This window comes from Ictalurus punctatus, chromosome 19 (assembly GCF_001660625.3).
Source record: "Ictalurus punctatus breed USDA103 chromosome 19, Coco_2.0, whole genome shotgun sequence".
Classification (NCBI taxonomy): Eukaryota; Metazoa; Chordata; class Actinopteri; order Siluriformes; family Ictaluridae; genus Ictalurus; species Ictalurus punctatus.
The window spans coordinates 25005160-25013644 of record NC_030434.2 but is presented as its reverse complement, the minus strand read 5'-3'; the positions used below and the strand labels follow the sequence as shown (position 1 = coordinate 25013644).

Genomic DNA, 8485 nt, shown 5'->3' with positions numbered 1-8485 from the left:
AATCATTTTAATTTTAATGGTTTTAATAAATCTTTTCGGCCTGAGACCATGTCAGTGAATTTAAACTAATGCTTGAATTCAGCGTATAAGGTGTGTTTAGGAGTGCACCTTAGCACCTGTAGACTCACTGTTTTAGTCATTGTCAGACAGTGTTGGATAACTAAAATCTATCTATCTCTCTCTCTCTCTCTCTCTCTCTCTCTCTCTCTCTCTCTCTCTCCAGTATCAGCCAGAGGAGGATGTCCACCAGGAGAGTCAGGAGCAAAGTCAGCAAACATTAACACAGCCAACCTTAAGAGCAGCTTATAAAAGGCACAGAAAACATGACAAAAACTCAACGAAGAAAGGAAACTGGACAGGGCAGTTTCTGAATTTATATTCATGGATCAAGTTCCTGTCTACACTGTAGAAAAGCATGGATTCCAGCAAATGCTTCAGCAGTTCAACCCCAGATACCAGCTACCAAGCAGAAATTACTTCATGTATACAGAGTTCCCCAAACTATACACCGAAACCAGAGACCTCATTTCAGAACCCCTCAAAGAAAAAACATTTTATGCCTATATATTTATTACATATCTATTTTGTAATTCCTTTTTTAGATTATGTGACTGTTGCCAATATTGTATTTTGTAATGCTAAAATGTTTTAAATAAAGGAATTAATGTTTAAGTATTATTTATTTTTTACACACTGTGGTGTCGACTTTGGTCTTGAGTATCGTGTATTTTTGCTGGTATCGGTACCAACTACTGGATTTATGGTATTGTGACAACCCTAGTTATGAATACTCTGTATCTGTGGGATTGTCCTCCTGTACTGATGCTTCTGTCTCAGACTAAATAAAGTGAATTAAGTGTAAATCCATCAGACAGTTTTTCTGTAGTAGTGTTGAAGACCTGGCCAGTGCTCCTGTAACAACACGAGACGGTAACCAGGAAGTAAGCGCAGGAGCGATGTCTTTATTAATAAATCAAGCAAACCATAACAAGGAACGCGGTGTATACTGAACAGGACTGGCTAGATTACACAGGGGACTAAAGTTTGGGCATTACACGAAAACAGGGTATGGAACCAAGACCGCTAGCATGCTACACGCATTCGCTACTACATGCAAACTCATCCAACATAACGTAAACGAATATAATACTGCGGGAAGTGCACAGCAACATGAGGGGTTTAAAGAACAAACATCATTAAACTAAAATCACAGACACCTGGAGTAAATCAGCCAGTGCTTGCACACGGGGAATAAAAACACAAAGGCTCCTGTCCAAATACAAAAAGTCTCGTGCACGCGCTCGCTCTGCAGCAGTCCTTGCACCTCGCCGCCGCAGCGCCATCTGTCGGCGGGAGCGTAACAGCTCCACATTTAAAAGAATGTGATGAATTAAGCTTGAAGTGAAGGATGAAAGGGGAATTATGAAATTAAATGGTTTATTTTTGGATTACATTACTCTTTGTCGGGTGCACGATGGTTTAGTGGTTAGCACGTTCACCTCACACCAACAGGGTTGGGGGTTTGATTCCCCCTGTGTGTGCAGAGTTTGCTGGGATTTCCTCTGGGTACTCTGGTTTCCTCCCTCCAGTCCAAAGACATGCATGGTAGGGTGATTGGCATGTCTAAACTGTCAGTAGTGTATGAATGGGTGTGTGAATGTGTATGTGACTGTGCCCTGTGATGGACTGGCACCCTGTCCAGGGTGTACCCCACCTTGTGCCCCAGGCTCCCTGGGATTGGCTCCAGATTCCCTGTGACACTGAAGGATAAGTGGTACAGAAAATGGATGGATGGATGGATTACTCTTTGTTAGACATGGGTAATAAAAGGGATCAGTAATAAACTATGTTTGTAGCCTGCAATGCAACTGAACCAAAAGGAAAATTGGCTTCAGACGGATATAATTTCAACCAACTAATAACTGTTTCTACAAGAGTTTTGATATACAGTCAGGTAGAATTCCATTACTGTCTGTTATTATTAAGTCAGAACCAGGTATGGTTTATGAAAAGGTAATTTCATGTAAGAGATAGAGAGTGAGAGTGAGAGAGAGAGAGAGAGAGAGAGAGAGAGAGAGAGAGAGAGAGAGAGAGAGAGAGAGAGATGAGGTGTAAGTGAGATTTGCATGAACAGGACTGAAGAGTTTCATTTCTCCCAGAATAGAGCAGAAACTTCACCAGATGTTCAACTTCCTTCAGTCAAACTCACTGAAGCACAACACACAGCACTGAATCTACAGCTAATCCCACTCTCTCATCACACTGATCATCACTATTAACTCCAATAAAAGAACACACAACGTCCAAAACTCAGCTTTATTTCAGCAAAAACTACAGGAAGAGCAACAGGACAGTGAAGAGAGTAAAGACAGAAATGTCAGCATTGTGTAGAATTGAAACTCTATTGTAGATGGATCATAAGCAGCTCTATGTTAAACTCTATCTTGGATCCACTAGCCTTCACACTGACTCTTTCTGAACGTGACCGGATGATCGACGTTGTTATGGGAGACCCTACAGCTGAACTCCTCCCCCTTTTCCCAGAGGTCTTTGCTGAGTGTCAGGGTGCTGCTGCGGCTGTAACGGCCGTTCTTCTCTTCTTCTGCGCTGGTCAGAACCTCGTTCTTCACCTGTGAGCCGTCCACTGTCCAGCTCACCAGCGCCCCCTGTGGAGAGTAGCCAGACAGCAGGCAGAGCAGCGAGGCCGATCCCTCAGACAGCTGCAGAGGGGACGGAGGGAGCAGAGACACGGAGGGAGCTGTGGTACCCGCTGGAGAGGAGAAACACACACACACACACACACACACACACACACACACACACACACACACACACACACACACACAATTAGAAGTGATTATGAAATATTTCTGTAACTTTGTGGAACTGTCTGATCTTACAGAGTAATTAAGTCTAATAAAGTCTGACTTCATGACTGAGTTTCATTGAGTAATTTATTATTTGACATCAGTTTCAGTGCAGAGACAAAAACATGTTCCACACTGTAATTTATCTGGGAAAAATCATTTTTTATAACAAGTGTTATTACTTTATAGTTCAAACCTTCAGCATATTTAACTGCAGCAAATACAAATGTAGCTGATTACAGAAATATTCATTGTTTAACACAAACACACACAGCAGCTTTCATCTGGATTTTACATCCGCACAAAGTAACTCTATTTATTAAATGTTTATTATTGAGGAACTGCAGAGTTATTGCATGTCGAATATATAGCGAGTGTGTAATTATTACATATTTAACATCAATAATTGTAGATTTGTTGAATGTTCAAGAACATTGATATGGGATCTGTTCTGATACTGAAATGTGATCCTCATCAGAGCTTAATAATACACAATAACATCAATGATGCAATTATAAACATAAATAATCTGTTTAGTTTAAGTTTATTTATTCATGTAATTAGTAATGAACTAAATGGATTTTGTGTTAAAAGAAGAAAACACACTTACTGTTCACCACGAGTTTGGAGCCTCCACCAAAAGTCGACCACAGTGATACATTCTAATGAAACCATCGTACAAAAACCTCCATCACACGGCAGTGCACACACACACACACACACACACACACACACACACACACACACACACACACACACAAACACACACACACAGGCACATACACACACACACGTAGGCGCACACACACACACACACACATGCAGGCACATACGCACACACATGCAGGCACATACACACACACACACACACACACACACACACACACACACACACTCTCTCTCTCTCTCTCACACACACACACACACACACACACACACACACTTTGCATTGCCAGTCCATGCTTCAGTGCTCTGCGAGTGTTTATAGCCCTGTGACTTTAACACTTCATGACTGAGAGCTGCTGCTCAGCAACTTCACCCACAGCAACCATGACTTTGATCAGCGTCTTCATCTGCACACTGGCCCTCTGGACTCAAGGTGAGAGTTTAACATCAACTCACAGCCTCACACACTTCATTTCATACGAATTCTACACCACTTTACAGCATAGAAACACAATCTATGTTTCTCTTCAGGATCCAGAGGTCAGGTGACTGTGACTCAGACTCCTTCAGTGCAAACTGCTGATCCAGGAAAAACAGTCACCTTCAACTGTAGAACCAGTAGCACTGTAGATAGTGGTAACCGTCTCGCCTGGTACCTGCAGAAACCTGGAGAAGCTCCTAAACTCCTGATCTACTATGCTACTAGATTACAGTCAGGGACTCCAGCTCGTTTCAGTGGCAGTGGATCTAACACTGACTTCACTCTGACCATCAGAGGAGTCCAGACTGAAGATGCAGGAGATTACTACTGTCAGAGTGTACATTGGATCAGTAGTAGCTATGTGTTCACACAGTGTTAGAGCGCCGTACAAAAACCTCGGTCAGTGAGAGTGCACAGAGAAGCACTGCTGCAGCTGGGAGCAACTGCAGGTGCTGAGGGGGAGGATGTGATACAGCACAATGACACACACTGTGGACGAGAGACAACACACCACACTAACTCACTAATGCACACACACATCTGTGAGAGGAGTCCACCTTTCTCTCAAGAAAACCATAAATATAAAGAGTTCACAACATAAAAGTCCATCAAGTTCTGTGTAATAAAGTGGAATGACACGGGAAAAAAGTATTGAACACGCTAAGAAAAAGCATTTCTCCAAGGCAAGGTAAGGCAAGGAACCATCTGAAATCTGTAAGTAATTACACCCCCTATCTGTGCACATTAATATCAGCTGGGTTAGTACATTGATGGTCTATAAAAAGGCTTTTCGTTACAAAGGTGTCACACATGAAACATCTCATGATGGGTAAAATCAAAGAGCGCTCCCAAGACTTTTGGAACATTATTGTTGAAAAACATATTGATGGAATTGGATACAGACGTATTTCAACTTCTGAATCCTCCAGTAAGCACCATTGGGGCCGTTATCCACAGGTGGAAGCAACATCACTCCGTCATCGCACAGGAGCTCCTTGGAAGATTTCTGACCCCGGAGTCAGAAGAGTAGTCAGAAGAGTAGCCCAAGAGCCATGGACCACTCGGAAAGAGCTCCAGAAACACTTGGAGGCAGCAGGTGCCATCGTCACAGAGAAAACAATAGGCAATGCACTCCTCTGCTCACGCTCACCCGCAAGACTCCATTACTAAACAAAAGGCATGTCAAAGTTCGTTTAAAGTTTGCTGCAACTCATTTGGACAAGCCTATGAAATACTGGGAGAGTGAACTTTCTGGGTGTCATACTACACACCATGTTTGGAGAAGAAATGTCACTGCACATCACCCTAAAAACACTACACCACCAGTGAAGTTTGGAGGTGAAGCATCATGGTGTGGGGCTGTTTTTCATCACATGGTATTGGCAGGAACGATGAATGGAGCCATTTACCGAGAGATTCTTGAAAAGAATGTGCTGCCATCCACCAGGATGATGAAGATGAGATGTGGGTGGAGCTTCCAGCAGGATCCAAAGCAATCAGCAAAGGAAACTCTCAACTGGCTTCAGAGAAAAAAAAAATCAAGGTGTTAGAATGGCCTGTCAATCACCTGACTCGAAACCAATTGAACAAGCTTTAAAGAAGAACGGGCCAAAATCACACCTGAATACTGCGGCCCATTAATTTTTTCATTCAGGAAGTGTCTTGAAGCTGTCATTACAAACATAGACTTCTTCACTAAGTATTAAACACATTTCAGCTAGCGTGTTCAATACTTTTTTCCCATGTCATTCCTCTTTATTACACACAACTTCATTTATGGACTTTAATGTTGTGAATTATTTATATGTGTGGATTTCTTGAGTTAATACTGACGTCTGCTGAAAATTGCATGTGAATAGCCTCATTGGAAATATATTCACTGAAAAAAACTGTTGACGCGTTCAATAATTATTTCCCCCACTGTATATCAGCATCAGTGTGGGATTCCACCTGGTTTCAGTGGGAGTGGATTATGGGACAGAATTTGTAAAAGTCACTTGAGTATAGAGGAGATCAGTACTGTCAGACACAACTCATGCTGGTGTGGTCAACAGCTGCTCATAGCAGGGTCGCTAATCTTCATTTGATCATTTATTCCATTATCACTCCTTTTTGTTCATTTTGATCCCAAACTTTCTATAAGAAAGATATCAATTTTGTATCTAATACAGTTAGGGTTAGGATTACACTGACGTCCAATAACGGCTTGTACTTCTTTTAAACTCCTTACCATTACATTGAACACAATAATGGACTGAGCCTAGCTTACCTTTGTGCACTTCTCCAGTCCTACTGACCATTCCATTCTCTTAGAGCGTTTTCAGACCTGTAGATCTGTGATTTGTTCTGAAACGGGGACATAAATTGTTCAAACGTTTCATTTTGTCCTTGGCACGGTTTGCTTTCACAAGGCAATTCAAAATCGTCCCAAAATGTGTTTATGCAAGTCAGGTGTGAGGAACCAGTTTGTAAACGAATACAGATTGTTTTGGTGCGGATCCGAGCAAGATTGCAGTGTTCATATATGTCTAAATGAACCGAACCAAGGGAGAAAACACACCAGGTTCCGAAACAAACGCTCCAAATGAGCCAGGTGTGAAAATGCCCTTAGATCTGCTGACTCGGGTCTACCTTCCACTGCACACACACACACACACACACACACACACACACACACACACACACACACACACACACACACACACAGAGCTCTAGTTCATGAGCACTAACTCTAAAAATGCTCATAATATTTGGAACAAGACACACTTCTTTACACAACGCTTCAATACACACACTCAAAATTTAAATTAGTAGTTACTGTATGTGGTGATGTCATAACTGATTTAGTCTGTAGCCACGCCCACATCCCCAGTTTCCACCCATGACACCCATTCCAGCTCCCCAAGTTCTGATCTTCTCACCTGTTACCAGTTCATCTCATTTGCTATAATGTGTGTACCGCTCTGTTAGTTACTCTCATTGCTAAGTCTTATAATGTGTATTATCCTTGCTCTGGTGTTGAGAGTCTTGCTCTCTTTGTTTCTTTTAAGCATCCTAGAGGCAGCCTTTATTTTGTTACATATACATTCAATTAAAAAATATTTTATTCACATATCCCAGCATGTTAGGAAGATGGGGTCAGAGCACAGGGTCAGCCATGATACAGCACCCCTGGATGAGAGAGCGTTAAGGGCCTTGCTCAAGGGCCCAACAATGACAGCTTGATGGTTTGGGCTTGAACCCCCCACCATCTGATTTGTAACAGTAAACCAAATATAAAATCATAAAAACTATTTCTAGACACTATTACTGAGAGAGAGAGAGAGAGAGAGAGAGAGAGAGAGAGAGAGAGAGAGAGAGAGACTGACTACGACTTCCTGTCACAATCAATAAGAGAAGTGGTCTTGTTTCCTTTCCTGTGCTGTAATTGTACAGAAGCCTAGAATTCATTCTTCCCAGTACTGAATATCACCATCTATTCATGTCTCTTTATTAAAACACATCAAACTAACCCTTGTTTCCTCCTGGATTTCCACCACACGTACCTGTACAAGCCTGCTCCTCAGCCTCAAAGTCCTTCTCACTATTCCACTAGTACCATTCCATAATAATAATAATGAGGCCACGCTACACCACTGGCAGCCAGCAGAGGGCAGCAGCGGTGCGCGGTGAGAGAAACTCACTCCAGAGAACTCAGTTACCCAGAATCCTCCAGGATGATTAACCTGCATTACCTGCAGCTGCTAGGCAGGATATTTAAGGCCAAGCTATGCTGCTGTTCTTCGTCACACCTTTGTAAAGGAGAGATTGGTGTAGTATGGAAGGGCTTTGCGGCAGGTTAAAATAAGATAAAAAAAGAAATGTAACAGTGAAAAAGTGAAGTAGGAGAAACTGAATGAAAAGAGGAGTAAAGAAGAAAGGAGGGATATGAGAGAATTAAAGATAAGATTGCTCTTATGTACTGTATATAAAAGAGAAAACTCTTCTCCCTGATAGTTTTGGGAAGTTAGGATTATTTTTCTGGTTCAGATCTTTGAATCTCGTCCTGCAAAATGAAGGAATCTTTATTTCCAAGTCGTTTTGTTCATTTCAGCAGAATACAATAAAATCTGTGTGTGTACAGAAAGGATAAGTTCACCTTGAACTCTTCTGGTTCAACAACTAATCATTTCGGTTTCCCGTACAGAGCCTGTGGAGATGTTTCTGCGCATGCGCAGTCATAAAGAAACGAACGAATCAATCTGTGTCAACTCTTTGTTCCCGAGTCATATTAAAGATTCGTTCAAAATGAACGAATCCTTCATGAACAACACATCACTACTCCCTGAAGAGTTCCAAGTTTCAGAAGATTATTCCCCTGTTGATGTTTTATTTCTCACAGATTATTCGTCACAACGACGTACCAAATAACGTTCCAGCCCGTTTTTTTAAACGAGTGACACGATTATAGTCACCAAAATCAACGTCTTAT

The 8485-nt window shown here is 41.9% G+C and overlaps 2 long non-coding RNA genes across 2 annotated transcripts; both read right to left on the bottom strand.

Moving 5' to 3' along the window:
- Nucleotides 1–2302: 2302 nt before the first annotated feature.
- On the bottom strand, nucleotides 2303–4010 carry LOC128635445 (uncharacterized). The gene is made up of 2 exons (XR_008398416.1): nucleotides 3478–4010; nucleotides 2303–2770 (listed from the first exon to the last, which is right to left on the bottom strand). It is a non-coding gene; the product is annotated as an uncharacterized LOC128635445 (long non-coding RNA).
- Nucleotides 4011–5318: 1308 nt separating this feature from the next.
- LOC128635450 (uncharacterized) lies at nucleotides 5319–6504 on the bottom strand. Its single transcript, XR_008398422.1, has 2 exons — nucleotides 6284–6504; nucleotides 5319–5534 (listed from the first exon to the last, which is right to left on the bottom strand). It is a non-coding gene; the product is annotated as an uncharacterized LOC128635450 (long non-coding RNA).
- Between the last annotated feature and the right edge of the window lie 1981 nt (nucleotides 6505–8485).